General features: G+C 32.5%; 1 pseudogene across 1 annotated transcript; it reads left to right on the top strand.

Annotated features, from left to right (window-relative positions):
- Positions 1–10,272: 10,272 nt before the first annotated feature.
- LOC143589795 (alpha-N-acetylglucosaminidase-like) lies at positions 10,273–15,952 on the top strand (annotated as a pseudogene). Its single transcript, XR_013145350.1, has 19 exons — positions 10,273–10,553; positions 11,515–11,588; positions 11,678–11,889; positions 11,958–12,079; positions 12,240–12,325; positions 12,404–12,498; positions 12,588–12,669; positions 12,747–12,853; positions 12,930–12,960; positions 13,030–13,147; positions 13,229–13,279; positions 13,349–13,458; positions 13,537–13,639; positions 13,708–13,806; positions 13,883–13,993; positions 14,082–14,317; positions 14,851–15,088; positions 15,467–15,545; positions 15,638–15,952. The product of XR_013145350.1 is annotated as an alpha-N-acetylglucosaminidase-like (transcript).
- Positions 15,953–16,967: the final 1,015 nt, after the last annotated feature.

The raw sequence follows: 16,967 nt of genomic DNA, 5'->3' as shown, positions 1-16,967 counted from the left end.
TGAAAGTATGTATGTAAGTACGAAAGAAGAGATGAAAGTACGTATGTAAGTAAGTATGTAAGTAATTATGAAGGTATGTACTTTCGGGTGCATATGTTAGTATGTGAATGTATTGTATGTCGCCTGATTAACTAGAACTCACTCAGCGTAGCTGACTTTTAGTATGCACGCAGGTGAGTAGAATGAGGCAACTTGCATAAAGGGGAGACACATGGCATGGACTTGAAGAAACTGGCATCTCAAGAAAATGTTATGATGTTTTAAAGACTATGTTTGATTTTAAATAACTATGAATGTTTGCTAAGACAAGAAACGATGGATATGTAATATATTGGTTGAAGTTTTATATTCCGCGTAAAGTTTTAATTAACTCTGATATTCAGAACCGTGTTTATGAGTAAATCCAACGTTAAAGTGAGGCACAGGTAGCGGGGCCTTACATTTATGGGATTTAAAAATAACTGATGGGATAAAATAATTTATGGGTTAAGGATTTAAAATAAAATTTTGGTTTTTTTATTCTATAATGGTTTTGGTTTGCCAAAATCTCGAAAACCTTATAAAACCCGAAAACTCTCATAATCCCGAAAACTCACTAAAAACCGGGCTCACTAAAATTTCCGAGAACTCATAATTCCCAAGAACTCAAAAGTCTCGAATAACTAATTTCCCGAGAACTCTAATTTTCCTATAAACTGTTCCTAATTAAATGTTTTGTAAACAATTAAATCTTATAAAATTTTACAAAACATAAAAAGCTTAACTTGAGCGAATTTTGATGTATCACTTCTGCCCAAATGTGATGTGTTACATTTACCATATCATTCAAGTTTAATTGAAAGTTTTTGTTAGTTTTTGCATAACATGGTACAAATGCTTCACTTCTAGCCAAAGGTGATGTGTCACATTTTTATCTAGCAAAACTAGCCCGTGCATAATTAAAATAGTTGTCTCACTTCTGCCCAAATGTGATGTGTTACAATTGTTTTGCACACATACTTAAATAAATTTTAATTCTGTCCAAAGGTGATTTATTTTTTGTTTAAGTAGAACTTTTAATTATAGTCTATTAGTTTGGTGTTAATAATAGACATATCACATCTTCAATAAAATATAATGATCCTCACATTAATGATCCTTCATTAATCTAATGATCATAAATTTGATCTGTATTATTTAATATCCCATAACATTACTCACTATAACTTTTTTCTATAAATAACTATCTTATCCAAATCATCCACTCTAATATTAAAACATAATATAAGTTTTACATTATAAAGAGTTTCAATAATATTTAGCTCTTCTCAGTTTTAATTATCTCTTAAGACATGATATGACTATCCTACTGCTCTTTCTAATAACAATCATTCTATTAAAAACTAGAGCATAACAAATGAGATGTGTAAATCATAATGTCTTTTATGATAATGATAATCAAGAACTTATCTAAATAAATGTAATCACTAGAGTTATTCTAGATTTAGTTTTTCCTAAAACTAATCGAAATAACTCCTAAGATGCATGCATTCCTTCTAAGTTCTAACTATAAGTTTAAATGCCAATACTGAATACATCATAATGTACACTACCTGACCCATAAAATTAAGGGCTCACATATGAAAATAAGTACAATTTTCTAATACATTACATTCTAAAATTTTCAATAGTACAATTTGGTGCCTTAAGAATCAACTATAACACTCAGAAGTACTAAAGGAAAATGAGTGTGTTGATCAGCAACATATGTACAAGAAAAGAAACGTCTGATACTGGAAAATAAGATGTTATTCAACTCACTGCCACTAAAACCTAAAAGAGGATAATTCTAAGGTTCATAGAAAAAAATACAAGTATTACTTCCAGCTTTAAGTTCTCTAAGGAAAAGTCTCATTGCAAATATATGTCATTAGATTAGGCATAGGCATTACAAGACTATCCATAATATAAAACAATAACTGGCTAAAACTGATAGTTGTATAAATGATATTTAAGTCTGCTAATCCTAATATTCCCATCAACACATGATTGGTTGAGTCTAGTTTATATGTTTTCCCGAAATCAACAAATAACTAACATGAGAGTCAGTTATAAATTTACATGTTAAGGTTATTAGAACCATGATAAACTGTCTTTTAATTACGCTTTATGATACCTTAAATATTCTGGAGATTAATCAGAATTTAGTATCAATACTTAAGGTACATTCTGACAGTTATGAGGTTTGCATAGCCAACATAAAGTCACTCTTACCTTAAACTCTCATATTATTTGTGATAAATATCCGGATTGAAACATTTATAAAAAAGAACAAGATGATACTATGTACTTCATAACTTTTGTTATCATGCAAATAAAAATTTAACAAAAGACAAATGAGACCAATAAAATACATCCATTAAAACCAAATTTCATGAGAAATCATGACATGGTTGATGAGGGTGATTTTTCATAATCTCATTCTTAGTGATTTTAAATCATGTGTTAGATGTCCTAAACATTACTTCCCTTAAGAAATATGTATGGGTCCACCAGAAGTTATATTTCACGTACATTCGTGGAACTTATTCAAACGGAATATTCAGACGTAATTCTTTTATCATTTAAAAGGATTCTACTTGTATCTAATCTGTCTTCTATGGTCCACGGTCTTAAAGAGATCCATTCATATATACTTAATACGATTTCTTCTAAATATGTCCCTAAGTTTATTATGACATATGGACGTTAATGAAATAAAATCAAGTCTAACATATATATGACAAATTCCTACGTCACGTACATCATTGAAACTTCTCTTATATTTTTCCTAGAGATATTAAAGATCAGTGGGAGCCTTAAGTGTCTCAATCATAACTTACAAGATTTGCAAGAGGTGGTGGAGTGAAAACTTGATAATATATCAATTACACCTCTTTTACAAGACACTGCTCCATCACAACATTATTCCATCAAAACTTATCTCTTTAGAATTTACTACTACTCTTACTAAAGTTTCATCGTTGCTTAAATGCGGGCAAATTCAGATTTCTTACTAAATTAATCCTCACCAAGAGAAACTGCAACAACTTATATTATTATTTTGTTTCTTTGTTAAAATCTATTGGTCTTTAAATATTGACCCTAAGCATGCTAATTTCCTAAATGTTTCTAAGGTCAGTGGGAGCAGTAAAAGTCTTTATAATGACTTGAAAAAAGTACAAGAGGCGGGGGGAATAGAGTCATTAAATTTTACTCCGAATTTAACTCCGATTACACCTCTTGTACACCATACTGTACCAACTCTTACACACTTGGAATCCTGAAAATGATAGAAACCTAATCCACAGCTAATTCGTACAACTGAAACTTCAAATAACCCCAATAATCAACTCAGGAGGTCATCTAGGTTTTAAAACCTACTAACTTTAATGATTATGTAACATCCCTAACTAAAGTTGAAATGGATGTTGGAAAGTTTAATGATCCTACCCCTTATAAGTAAACCATTAGCATCAATCATAATTGACTCCATAAGTCAGGCTAACGTTTTGAGATTTGGTTGAACCACCTAAGGGTGTTCATAACTAAACTAAATCCTAACACAAACGTTAAGACACTAAGAAGCATAATTGATTATTAAAGGTTAGATTCAAGAGGGAATAAATCATCAAAGAATCTTATAACCTATATTATAAAACTTTTCTTTGAGGATCATCACTGTTCAAGTAGCTTATAATAGTTAAAGAGTTACGTTAGAAGAACATTAAAACAATTTTCCCTAACAATTGGCTTACATATCTATATGTTCATAAAACAACCTAAAAGTTATAAACCAAAGGTCAAAGAACATTTTTTCTATAAGTCAATAAAATCCATATATGGGTTAATGAAAACATCAAATGTGATGAAATCTTTATAAAATTATTTTCATCAAAAACCAAGTGGATTAATGTACTTACCTCAAGATGAGTGAGAGCAACTAAAAACAAACCTGTCATCATATAGATGACATTCTTCTGACAAGTATATGTTACATAAGTCAAAGCATTGTTCACACACTTTGATATTATAGATCTTAGAGACATTCCTTATACATGTAACAAACAATTTTGCTCTACTTTAGAGGATAATAGGAACACATAGATTATTTCCTCATGCTTCATTAAGTAGAAGCCTTATATAAGTTCAAGTCTATACTCGTTTAGATATTACTCAAAATTGCAACACACTAGATATGTCTAGATTAATGTGAAGCACCTAAAAGAGTATTAAAATATCTTTAAAGGAAACGAAAGACTATAATTTAAAAGAAGAAGTGAGAATTCAAACCGTTAGATTACTCTAAACTTTGTCATATTCAGATATAAGAAAATGTAATTTTCGGGATATATTCTTTTGTCAGCAGATAAATCTATCTCATGGAGGAGTCATAATGAACTGATAACAACAATCTAAGTTATAATGACATAATGTGTTGATTAATCACAACTTAATTAGCAATAAATCTTGTTGAAACTTTATTAGTGGACTCATAAGTATGTTAACTCCATATAAATATATATTGAAGATTTACTGTGATAAAGTCAGCTATCATGTTTTCTCTAACAATAACAGTTCGAGAAGTGCTGCAATAAAATTTCGATATGAAATTAATTATTCGTTTATGAACGAATTGAGGAATCTAAATTTTCGAATCGAATACATTCATGATATGCTTAAGGATCCGATAACTAAAAGTCTCACCCATAAATATTATGAAAGCGCTTATAATAATGACGGATTATTAATGACTATGCGCAAATGCATATCATACTACGAATGATCAACTATTAAATTTCCACATTAGTTTTGATTTTGTACGTCTCTTAATATGTTCTACATGCATAATGACATATAGACGAATTTATATACAAATCAAACGTTCTGAAGGGCTTACTTGAAAATTTTGATCATAACTACTTAGGTTTTAAATAGGGACTGCAGTATAATTAATGGGGGTCTTGAGCTGATGTTCAATGATTGAATTTCTATGCTCCAGTTTAAGTTTAAAGCTAAAATGAGTGTTAACTCCTGATCAGGCTTATCTAATACTCATAATAAATGATTACTCGGCCAAGTGGGAGAATGTAAGAACAATATATAATATATATATATATATATATATATATATATATATATATATATATATATATGGCCATTATGATCATTTATATTATAATAGATCAAAATATTAACTATACCTTATTATATATTAGTTTGGTAATTGTTGATGGGCCATATTACCTATAATTAACTAATAAAGGGTTTCCCCTTGGGTGTACATAAAGAGAGATAAAATTAACATCATAACCTAATCATACACACATAACAATTTTGTGTGCCTCCTCTCTCCTAAATCGGGTTCCTCTCAAGAACCCTAACACCATCCTTAACTATACATCCTAAAGGGGAACTCGATCAAGATGACAAACATGTCGACTACATCATACTCTGTTGCGGTTACTACTCTCCTTGCTGTAACAAGTTCATAGGTTTAATATTTATTATGTTTTCTATTACTTAAATAAATAACTGATCAACATATATATATATATATATATATATATATATAAGGGTTCAAATAAGAATAAGGAGTTTCCTAGGAATGGTAAGAACCAACAAATTGTTGACACTTTGCATTACAAATGATGGTGAAAGAACAATTCTAAGAAACTATGTCGGTTATAATGATGAAAGAGTAATTCTAGGAAATTATGTCGGTTATTGGTAATTTTAAATCTCAACCATTGATTAACATGATCCAATTGCTATGATTTATTCTTAGTCTTCATAGGAAACTACTTATTTTTAATATAACCCTCCCATATATATATATATATATATATATATATATATATAAGATAGAGAGAGAGAGAGAGAGAGGAACACGACGAGTGAAACAAAGCGAAAACAAACGAAGATTTGGTGGTGTGAAGAGAGACACGAGAAAAATGGTAAAGAAGAAAATAACCATAATACAAACTCATAACTTATTGAATATATTGTTATTAACAAACTATATTTATACAACAATAGTAAATATAATGGATGGATTCAAGTACCAAAGCAACAATGATAAAAAGAAATTCATCGTAATTTATATATATAATTAATGAACGGATTGTAGAAGATATGACATACCCGGTTTCTAGTTTAAAAGGAATATCACCAGATAAACCAGGAAGGTTTTTGACGATTGATCGTGAATGCGATAAGGTTATGAAGTAGGATTGAAGAAGAAGAAGAAGAGCGAAAGGAATAAGGTTTTCTCGACTCCGCTTCATTATGATAACCACCCTACTTAGCTGTCTAGCTATATAGGTTATGTTGGATGTTATATGCCTATATATATAAATTAGAAGTGCCATAAGCTAACCACTTATACGTCATTATGATAATCACCTTAATTATACGTCATATTTTAAAATTGTGCAATGCAAAATACACCAGTTAATTAGTTGGTTTATGAATTTATAATTTATTTTTGCAACATTCTTGCATCAAATGTACAAAATAAAGTTAACTTTCAAACAATATTATCGTACAAAGCGAACTAGAAATGTATGGTGGCATTTTTGTAATTAAGCGAATAACGTAACTACGCTACAGCTCAAAAATTACTGAGACAGTTATTACACTATAGATACAACTAGCGTAATAATAATATTTACGCTACAGTTTTACAACTAACATTAAATAGTTACGTTAGTTGTAAACTATATTGTAATTATCATTATTATTATTAAGCTAGTTATATATATATATATATATGTTGTAGCGTAATTATGTTATGCGTGTAATTACCAAGTTGTCACTGTGTCTTTTCTCTACCCTCGCTTCGCACATTTCATATGCTAAGTTACATTTGTATTTGATCTAACTGTTATATATCTCATATGCAAGCATTATCAGTTTGTTATATTAGTTCTCCACTCTTTCTTCCCGTAAACTTATAATTCATCCCAACACTACCATGTACCGATCCTTCATTTACAAAAACTCCTTTATTTACAAAAAAAAAACTTTATGGGAAATACCATAATGAGTCTTCCTTTAGTTACAAAAACTCCCCACGCAATTTGTACTTTTATTATGATGTCAAAACTAGCACGCTATTTGCAGCTAACATTAACTCACAGATATGTAACTTTTTGTGAATTCGTATATTTTTCCTTTATAAGTGAAAAGTTAATTTGATGGTATTTCCTTACTACAATTTTAAAATAAAAATAAACTTCTAAGAGCAGCTTTATTTTTTCCAAAGCTTGAACTAACTACTTGATCTTGAATCTTGGCAATACCATCACAATGAGGGAAGATAATTGGATTTTATAGTCACTTGAAAAAAAAAGAAAAAAAAGCATCGTTAAAACCTATAATTTAAATAAAATATAAAAGTTGACTGACTTAATTAAAACACTTCTTAAAATTAAATAACTCAATTTGTACACTTTAAAACTGGGTTACTAACTTACTATATCCTACAAAACATTTCATCACTTTATTAGTTTCAAGCGTCTCGTACAAGTATCATCAACATCGTTGTTTGAATGGATTTTCTCTACACATGTAGTGTCTCTTTAGCAATTACGTGTGTTGTGTCTTTGTTAACATTATAGCAGCGGCAATGCGTCTTCACGTCGCATCTTCTGAGCAATCACGTGTTCCCTTTTTGCTTATGGGAGTTCAATAGTGATTGATTTGATTAGAAACTTCTTAATTATAATACAAAACATTATGTACCTAGTGGTTGGCAATAAAACCGGTTAACCGAACAGACCCTAAAACCAAATCGAAATCTAACAGGTATGAAGCTGATTGAAACCATATGTTCGGAACCGGTTTGTAGTTCTTTATGTCGAAACCAGTTAACTGAACCAAAAGCCGATTGAAACCATAGGTTCGGAACCGGTTTGTAGTTCTTTATGTCGAAACCAGTTAACTGAACCAAAAGCCGATTGAAACCATAGGTTAAGAACCGGTTTTTAGTTCTTTATGTCGAAACCAGTTAACTGAACCAAAAGCCAATTGTAACCCGAACCGATTCGATTGCAACTCAGTCAATAAACCGTTTCAACCCAAATCAAAACCGATCATGAACCGATTTTAACTTTTGTTGTAACCGAACTGGTTTAACCCAAACCAGTTTAATATTAAAGTGATGGGGCTGCATAATGTATGCTATCATTTCTCATAATCTTTATTGAATATAATTTCCTGCCCTAATTTGTTGATCACTTGATTAAATGTATGTAATTGTTTCCCCCAAAATTGTTTGATCGTTTGATTATTTTCTTAGATACCTTGTGTTGTTTTTCTTTTTCTCCTTAACCCCCCCCCCCCTCCCTCTTAATTTATTAATATGTTTTGAACGACCAACTAATAAAGGCGGCTCCCTAGGGTAACCCATAGCAAAAGACGATCTCATACGCCCGCGAGCGCAGACAACGGTGGGTAGCTCAAGCCTACCATATCTTATTCCCGGGAAAACCTGCTTCCAAAATGTCCCTTGTCCATTACGATAAAACCCGGTTACAATCGGATTCGAATTTAAGGCCTTGAGGTCTCTGTCCTAAATTTCCAGCTGCCCTGTAATACCAGTTGTATGAAAGCCCACTGACTTAACTTGGGTTAAAAGATGCTCTTAGCTTAAAGTTTAATTTATTAAAAAAAACTTTGGGTTAAAAATGGTCTCACTTTAATTTATAAATATTTAACTAAGAGCATCTTTTTATCTAAATTGAATAAAAAAATACCTTGGAGCTGATGTTTTAATTTGCATTGAACTCAATATACAAAAAGAACTAGCGTTCATAAAATTTATGTTGTTTCATTCTAAGATCTTCATATTCGAATTCCTCTTGTGTTTGCTCCAAAATTGTCAGTTATAAATGAATAACCCATACTCCTTTACCCGAATGTCAAACCTCTAGTACTCGTTTTCTACATGTAGGGGTCAAACTCTCAAGAACATCATTGTGTTGTCCCGCCATATTTTGAAGTGCATTCAATTGTGTAAAGCAACTTCCAATAGACAACTATTTACTTTTGCAAATAATAGCTTTCTCTCGACTCTCACAAAAAGTTCATCAATTACCAACCTTAAAGGCTAAAACACATCGTAACATATTCAAATGAAGGAACTGAATCAAAACCTTTCAACATAAGAGGATTTAAAAACCATACTCACTTGCAGTAACTTCTAACACTTAACAAACGTAACTGTATAATAGTCCCTATCTAAACGCGATCTACTTTGAGATGTCAATGAATTTCCTATCAGAAAATTAAAAAATGATGTACTCATTGAATTATTATTACAATTATTAAGAGTTCTAAAATACTAATTGCAGTTACATATTTATATGTAATCCATTTTAAAACATCATATACAATTAATCACACACTCTTATCGCAAAATAAATAAATAAATAAATAAATTTGGACAAATTAGACAAACGACCAATCAAACAGTAACAAGTTTCTCTTATCATATCGATTTCAAAAAATATAAATAACCTTCAAATCAAGCTTACAATATCTTATTTCAAATCCGTGTTGTCATTTACGATCTGTTCATCGTAAAAAAAACTTTCCTCACATGTGAATTTATCCAACCCGTTTAAACTTCTAACCAGAACCCAATATCAATAGTTGGGTCAATATTTAGGTTGAAATTCCAAATTCGGGTAAACCTGAATAACCTGAACAAGGAAACACTGCGTATGATTACTTAAGTGTCTGATTTTATGAATTTAATAACACATATCTTAACGATTTAACTAGAACAAATAAGTTGAATATTAGATATAAAAAACCCAACTAGGTTTAAGGACCCCCCCCCCCCCCCCCCCCCCCGCATTCACGGGTTGCGTCACCAGTCCACCACGTCAAACTTGGCTCGGGTTAGCTGGTAGCACACTTCGCCCACACCCGCCAGACATGGGTTCGAGTCCCAACCCGTAAGAGTTTTGCTTATTTTTTATATAGGTCCACAACACTCGTAGATTTTACCTTTTTTCCAAGCGCCTCAACGTAGGCTTTGATACTTTTATTATATAAGGTTTCGAACACGTTTTAACACACGTTTTAACCCTTATTAAACGAGTTTGTCCAATGTGAACCAAGTCGTGCCACCACTTATCCTAATAAAGGTTCCCTTTATTCGTGATTTTGGTACTTTGTGCCACCTGTATAAAATCAAAAATAAAACCACCACATTTAATAATCTTTGTTGATCATCATTCTAAACTGCATGTCGAACACATCGACCTCACTCTTTTCAACCAAAAGTCCACTTGTAATCTAATCAAATCATGCTCAATTTTAATCTTTCTTTCATAATAATTTTACTTCTTCTAGCACCCATATCATCATCATCATCATCATCTATTGAAGCAATTGAAGGTGTAATCAAACGTCTTGATACCCACAAACCATCTCCATTGACACAAGAATCAGCAGCTAAAGCTCTTCTTAAAAGATTGCTTCCTACCCATTTGTCCAGCTTCCAGTTCAAGATAATCTCCAAGGTTCAATTCGGTGGTTTCTTGTTTTCTTGAATTTTTTTTTTTTGTAAAGTTTATTACTTTATATATGTTTTATGCATATTGGTTGATGGGTACTCATTAATTTTGAGATTAGTTGTGAAATATTGGTTCTTAGATGAATTGCAGGAGAAAACATATCGAAATTGAAATTTTATTAGTTTTTTTGTGATGAAAGTTTGAATTTTTTTAGATATATGAAGTTGAATTAGATGTTTTGTGTAGCTGGATTGATTGAATTTGATTTAAAAATGTTAGGGTTTAATAGTCAATCTTAAAACAGAACCCCCCCCCCCCCCCCCAACCCAATAAAAAAAAACAAATTGTTACTTAGGTGGTTGTTGTGGTTTAACGGTGACGCCCAAAATGGGGGGGGGGGGGGGATAAGGGGACGTGGTGGTTCTGACGTGGATGGTGGTGGCGCCTAGGGGCATGCACGGTTCAGTTACTAGCCTCAATCAATTAAACAATCGGTTTTTGGTTAATCGGTTCGGTTTATTTGATTAATTTCTCGGTTCGGTTAATAATCAAAATCATATTTGGGCTAAAAATTTTTACTTACAAGTACATAAATGGATGCATAAATAAATAACTAAATTAAATGAATGTATAAAATGGAGATATAAGTACATAAAATGGATGTATAAATACATGAAATGGTGGTATAAAAGCTAGAAATATATTAAAATGTTAATGGTTCAGTTCGGTTGATTTCGGTTAACGGAGGGTGCAAAAAATAAGCGATAACCACTTTTCGGTTAATTCGGTTTTCGGCTAATTCTGGTTCGGTTTCATTGGTTTTCGGTTTCAGTTATTGCTCACCCCTGGCACCAACGTCTTTAATCCACAACAGGGAGCCTTATTAGGAATTCATGTGAACTATAACTATTCTTAGATATCAACAATTCATATAATAAATTATTTAAATTTTGACTCAAATATTTAGGATGCTTGTGGTGGAAACAGCTGCTTTTGGATAACAAATTACAAGAATTCAAGCAACAAATCACCAGAGATTCTGTATGTATATATAGTCTACCTATTGGATATGATATAACTACCCTTTTTATTTACAGTTAGTTCTTGTTTATTATGCTTATTATTCCCAGCATCAAAGGCACTACAGCGGTTGAAATTGCATCGGGCCTCCATTGGTATATAAAGTATTCATGTGGTGCTCATGTGTCGTGGGACAAGACAGGTGGCAGTCAGATATCGTCTATCCCGCCTCCGGGAAACTTGCCACCTGTCGTAAAAGAGGGGATCTTGATTCAGCCTCCGGTTCCATGGAATTATTATCAGAATGTTGTCACATCTAGTTGTAAGTATGAACTTATGATTGATAGTGTTCGATATTATTAAAAAGATTATAATTTGTTAATTTAACAGATTCTTATGTTTGGTGGGATTGGGAAAGATGGGAGAAGGAGATTGATTGGATGGCGCTTCAAGGAATTAATCTCCCGCTTGCGTTTACCGGTCAAGAATCTATTTGGCAGAAAGTTTTTATGGTGAATAAAAACTATCTTTTATTATGTATGTTGCAAAGTCACCGTTTTTCTAATCAGTGTGACTAAATTCCGAAAATGCATTTGACTTCATTATCATTTGTAGCCAATATGTCAAATTATTTATGAAACATATGTATTTCATATTTTCATTTCATTGCAGGATTTTAATATTACTGCTCATGATTTGAACAATTTTTTTGGTGGACCTGCTTTTCTTGCATGGGCTCGGATGGGAAACTTACACGCGTGAGTACATTTCTTGAACCATTTTATCGTATTAGTGAATGAAAATCAATTAATATTATTAATTAATGAATGTATCAGATGGGGTGGACCAATATCTCAGAACTGGCTGGATCAACAGCTAATCTTGCAAAAACAAATATTATCGAGGATGATTGAGTTAGGAATGACTCCTGGTAATTGTGTCAGTTAGTAAAATAATTAGTGTGTTTTACGATAAATATGTTTGTAAAAAGATATTTACGATAATATTATACTATTACAGTGCTCCCTTCATTTTCTGGAAATGTTCCTGCTGCACTTAGAAGCATATTCCCGACTGCAAATATCACCCGACTTGGAGATTGGTACATTTCGCATGATTTTATATATTTATTAAAATTTAACTCGGGTTGATGGAGCTAACCAATATTGTTACTTTTAGGAATACTGTTAACGGTAATCCTCGGTGGTGCTGTACTTACCTTCTTGATCCTTCTGACCCGTTATTTATACAAATCGGGGAAGCATTTATTAAAAAACAAATTAAAGGTGAACACGCAAATCGATTAACCATTGCCATATATCCTTTATTTACACAAGTTGTTTCTTTTTATGATTATTGCAGAATATGGAGATGTGACTGATATTTATAACTGGTACCTTCTGTAACCCTTACATAGTTTTGTTTAATGTTATATGTTAAACGATTATAACGTTTTATACAGTGATACGTTTAATGAGAATTCACCTCCAACAAGTGATCCAACGTATATTTCAACTCTCGGTTCTGCTGTTTATGAAGCAATGTCCAAAGCAAATAAGAATGCAGTTTGGCTTATGCAGGTTATTATTATTATTTTTTAGTATTTTGGGACTTTTGAATTTCTAAATCACTATGTAATTTAATTAATATATATTATGCAGGGCTGGCTGTTTTATTCAGACTCATCACTCTGGAAACCGCCACAAATGAAAGTATGTTTATCATTTTTATTCTTTTTGTTGAAAGAAAAGATTGAATCTTGATTAATGATTTAATTACAGGCTCTCTTGCATTCGGTTCCATTTGGGACAATGATAGTTCTCGATTTATTTGCTGATGTAAAGCCCGTATGGGAATCATCATCTCAATTCTATAACACCCCTTATGTGTGGTAACAATTCGATCGTAAATTATACTTTCTGGCATTTAGATTTTTGTCAATTTTTTATATAATTATATCCTATATCAGGTGTATGTTACACAATTTTGGAGGTAATCTTGAGATGTACGGCGTATTGGATACACTTGCATCGGGTCCTATTGTTGCGCGTGTCAGTGAAAATTCGACTATGGTATGTTTATAAATTCTTAGGTTGATAAATATATAATTTGTAGATAATAACATATTTGTTTAATATAGGTTGGTGTTGGGATGTGCATGGAAGGAATAGAGCATAATCCCGTTGTTTATGAATTAATGCCTGAAATGGCGTTTCGAAAGGATAAAGTTCACGTTGAGGTGACTAATGTTTAAACATATTTTACTGTTTTAATCTTTGTTTACAGTTTACTATAATATGTATTTATTAATGCAGGAATGGTTGAGAATATATTCTCGTAGACGGTATGGGAAAGCAGTGAAACAAGCTGAGTCAGCATGGGAAATTCTTCATCAAACGATTTATAATTGTAGCGATGGAATCGCTGTATGTTTAATCTTGACTCTTTTACCCCTGCCCAACACGCGTATGTTTATAATATGTATTTCTTATGCAGTCTTCTTCATCTTTTTAGGACCACAACACGGATTATATCGTTAAGTTTCCAGACTGGGACCCGTATCTAAACATCTACTCTACCTTCTCTAAACAAAATATCATCACAATGTATAGTAACCGAAGATCTATGTTGACTGAATCTGAGTTAACATTACCTCAACCGCATATGTGGTACTCAGCTAATGATGCCGTCGATGCGTTAAAACTATTGATTGATGCAGGCGAGGATCTTGACGGGAGCCTCACTTACAGGTTATTTAATTTCAAAATCAGTAAACTGCGGTTTTCGTCTTTGTGGTTTGTCTAAATTTACGGTTTTAGTCCAATAGTTTTAAATTTGTGATTTTCGTCCATGTGGTTTCATTTTACTTGCAATTAAACCCGAATTCACCAACCCCGTTAACTTTGGTTGTTAAACCCATCAGCGTGCTCCTCTCGTGAGGGGCAATTTTATCCTTTTTCTCCCCAAATACAACCCAACCCAGCAACCCCTCACGTGAGGGGGGTTGCGAATTAGGACTGGGGTTTATTTTGGGAGAAAAAGGACAAGACCGCCCCTCATGTGAGGGGCACGCTGATGGGTTTAACGACCAGACTTAACGGGGTTAGTGAATTCGGGTTTAACTGAAAGTAAATTGAAACCACAAGGACGAAAATTGCAAATTTAAAACTATTGGACTAAATCCGCAGATTTGGACAAACCACGGGGACGAAAACCGCAATTTACTCTTTCAAAATTTTTCAAGCTCGTTTTTTGGAATTAATGATTTATTTATTTTTTATAGGTACGAATTGGTTGATCTAACACGACAAGTGTTATCAAAGCTAGCAAATGGAGTCTATTTAGATGTTTTATCAGCTTTCCAACACAAAGACCTGGAGGCTTTAGAATCTCATTGCCAAAAATTTGACCAAATCATTACCGACATTGATGAACTTCTTGCATCGGATGATAATTTCCTTCTTGGAACATGGCTCGAGAGTGCGAAAAAATTAGCTTTAACCCCTTCCGAGAAACTTCAGGTGAGAATCCGTTTATTTAAACCTTTATTTGTATAGGGTGAAGTTCATTACATAACACTAAATTATCGTGAAGCAAAAAACACAAATATATGTCATTTTGTTTGTTGATCGGTGGTTCATATTTTTAACCATCAAACTATACATGACTTACACGTGTGTAGGTTATATATGCATAAATAAAATTGTTCTTTTAAAAAAAAAATTTAGAAGAGACAAATGTACATTGCATTTCTATCATTTTCTTTTATTATAAATATTGTTAAGATTGAAAAAATGAATGATTGCGTGTTCTTGCAATATATAGATCCTCCCGTGCATTATTTGAAAAAAAATAAGTTTTTTGAGTTTTTCCTTCATTTGTTTTCCATATCGTTGCAGTATGAGTGGAACGCAAGAACACAAGTCACAATGTGGTACGACACAACGAAAACGAATCAAAGCCAGCTTCATGATTATGGTAGCTTCTTCCACTAGCAAATATTACTTTCAAACTTTACTTGATCGCTTACGGTTTTAAATTTTTTCTTATAATTTGGCTTTTATGTGCAGCAAATAAGTTTTGGAGCGGGTTATTAGTGGATTACTATCTACCAAGAGCATCAATGTATTTTAACCGGTTGTTAGAAAGCCTAAGAAACAACAAACGGTAAGAGATAGCGGAGTGGAGAAAGGAGTGGATATCGTACTCGAATAAGTGGCAACAGGATACGAAACTGTACCCTGTGAAAGCCCAAGGGGATGCCCGAGCCATTTCAAAGTCGCTATTTCAGAAATATTTTCGAAATAAGTGATCTCGGCTATATCAGCCCCCGAGTTTCAAAATACTTGTTGAAGCATTGGGTGTTTTTTATTTCAAGTGTCTTTGCAATAAGGGTTACGATTTGAAAAGTTAAAATCAATGTTTTAAAAACTGGTTTTAAACTTACCGGGTTGGGGCTTAGAAATAGTGCAACCAGTTGTACTAGACGGTTCAACTGGATGACTAGTTAATTGTATAATTTAATAAAAATATGACTTCAACTCAAAAATAAAAGTGTCATTTTCGTCTTTGTGGTTTGACAAATAATGCGAATTTAGTCCAAAAAGATTATTTTTTGCATATAGACCCTCCACGTTTCCCAGTTCTTGTCAATTACATTCAAATCACTAACCCCATTAAATTTAATTGTTAAGTCAGGGATAGACATGTCTTTTCACTCTTTCTTTATTATAATACTTATTTCAGTGAACTGCAGGTTTCGTCCCTCTGGGTTGTACAAATCTGCAGTTTTAGTCCAGTAGTTTTAAATTTGCAATTTCCTTCTCTATGGTTTCATTTCAGTTGCAATTAAACACGAATTCCCTAATCTCGTTAGTCTGATCGTTAAACTCATCAGTGTGCCCTTCACGTGAGGGGTATGTTTGTCCTTTTTTTCTTTTTTCCCATATACACCCCAATACCTCACATGAGAGGGCTTGCGAATTAGAACTGAGGTTTGTTTTGGGAGAAAAACGACAAAATTGGTCGTCACGTGAGGGGCATGTAGATGGGTTAACGACCAGACTTAGCGGGGTTAATAAATTCGGGTTTAATTGCAAGTGAAATGAAACTATAAGGACGAAAATCACAAATTTGATAGGGATGAAAATTGCAAACTTGAAACTGTTGGATTAAAATTGCAGATTTAGACAAACCACAGGGACGAAAACCGCAGTTCACTGAAATAAGTATTATAATAAAGAAAGAGTGAAAAGACATGTCTACATTTGACTTAACGATTAAATTTAATGGGATGGAGTTAGTGATTTGGATGTAATTGACAAGAATTGAGAAACGTGGAGGGTCCCTATGCAAAAACTAAAGTTTTTGGAGTAAATTCGTATTATTTATTAAACCACA

This window comes from Bidens hawaiensis, unplaced genomic scaffold (genome assembly GCF_021521415.1).
Source record: "Bidens hawaiensis isolate Kalapana, Puna unplaced genomic scaffold, B.hawaiensis_p1.1 tig00037817_1, whole genome shotgun sequence".
Lineage (NCBI taxonomy): Eukaryota > Viridiplantae > Streptophyta > Magnoliopsida > Asterales > Asteraceae > Bidens > Bidens hawaiensis.
Note: the sequence above shows the minus strand (reverse complement) of the source record. Positions and strands in the feature narration are given on the sequence as shown.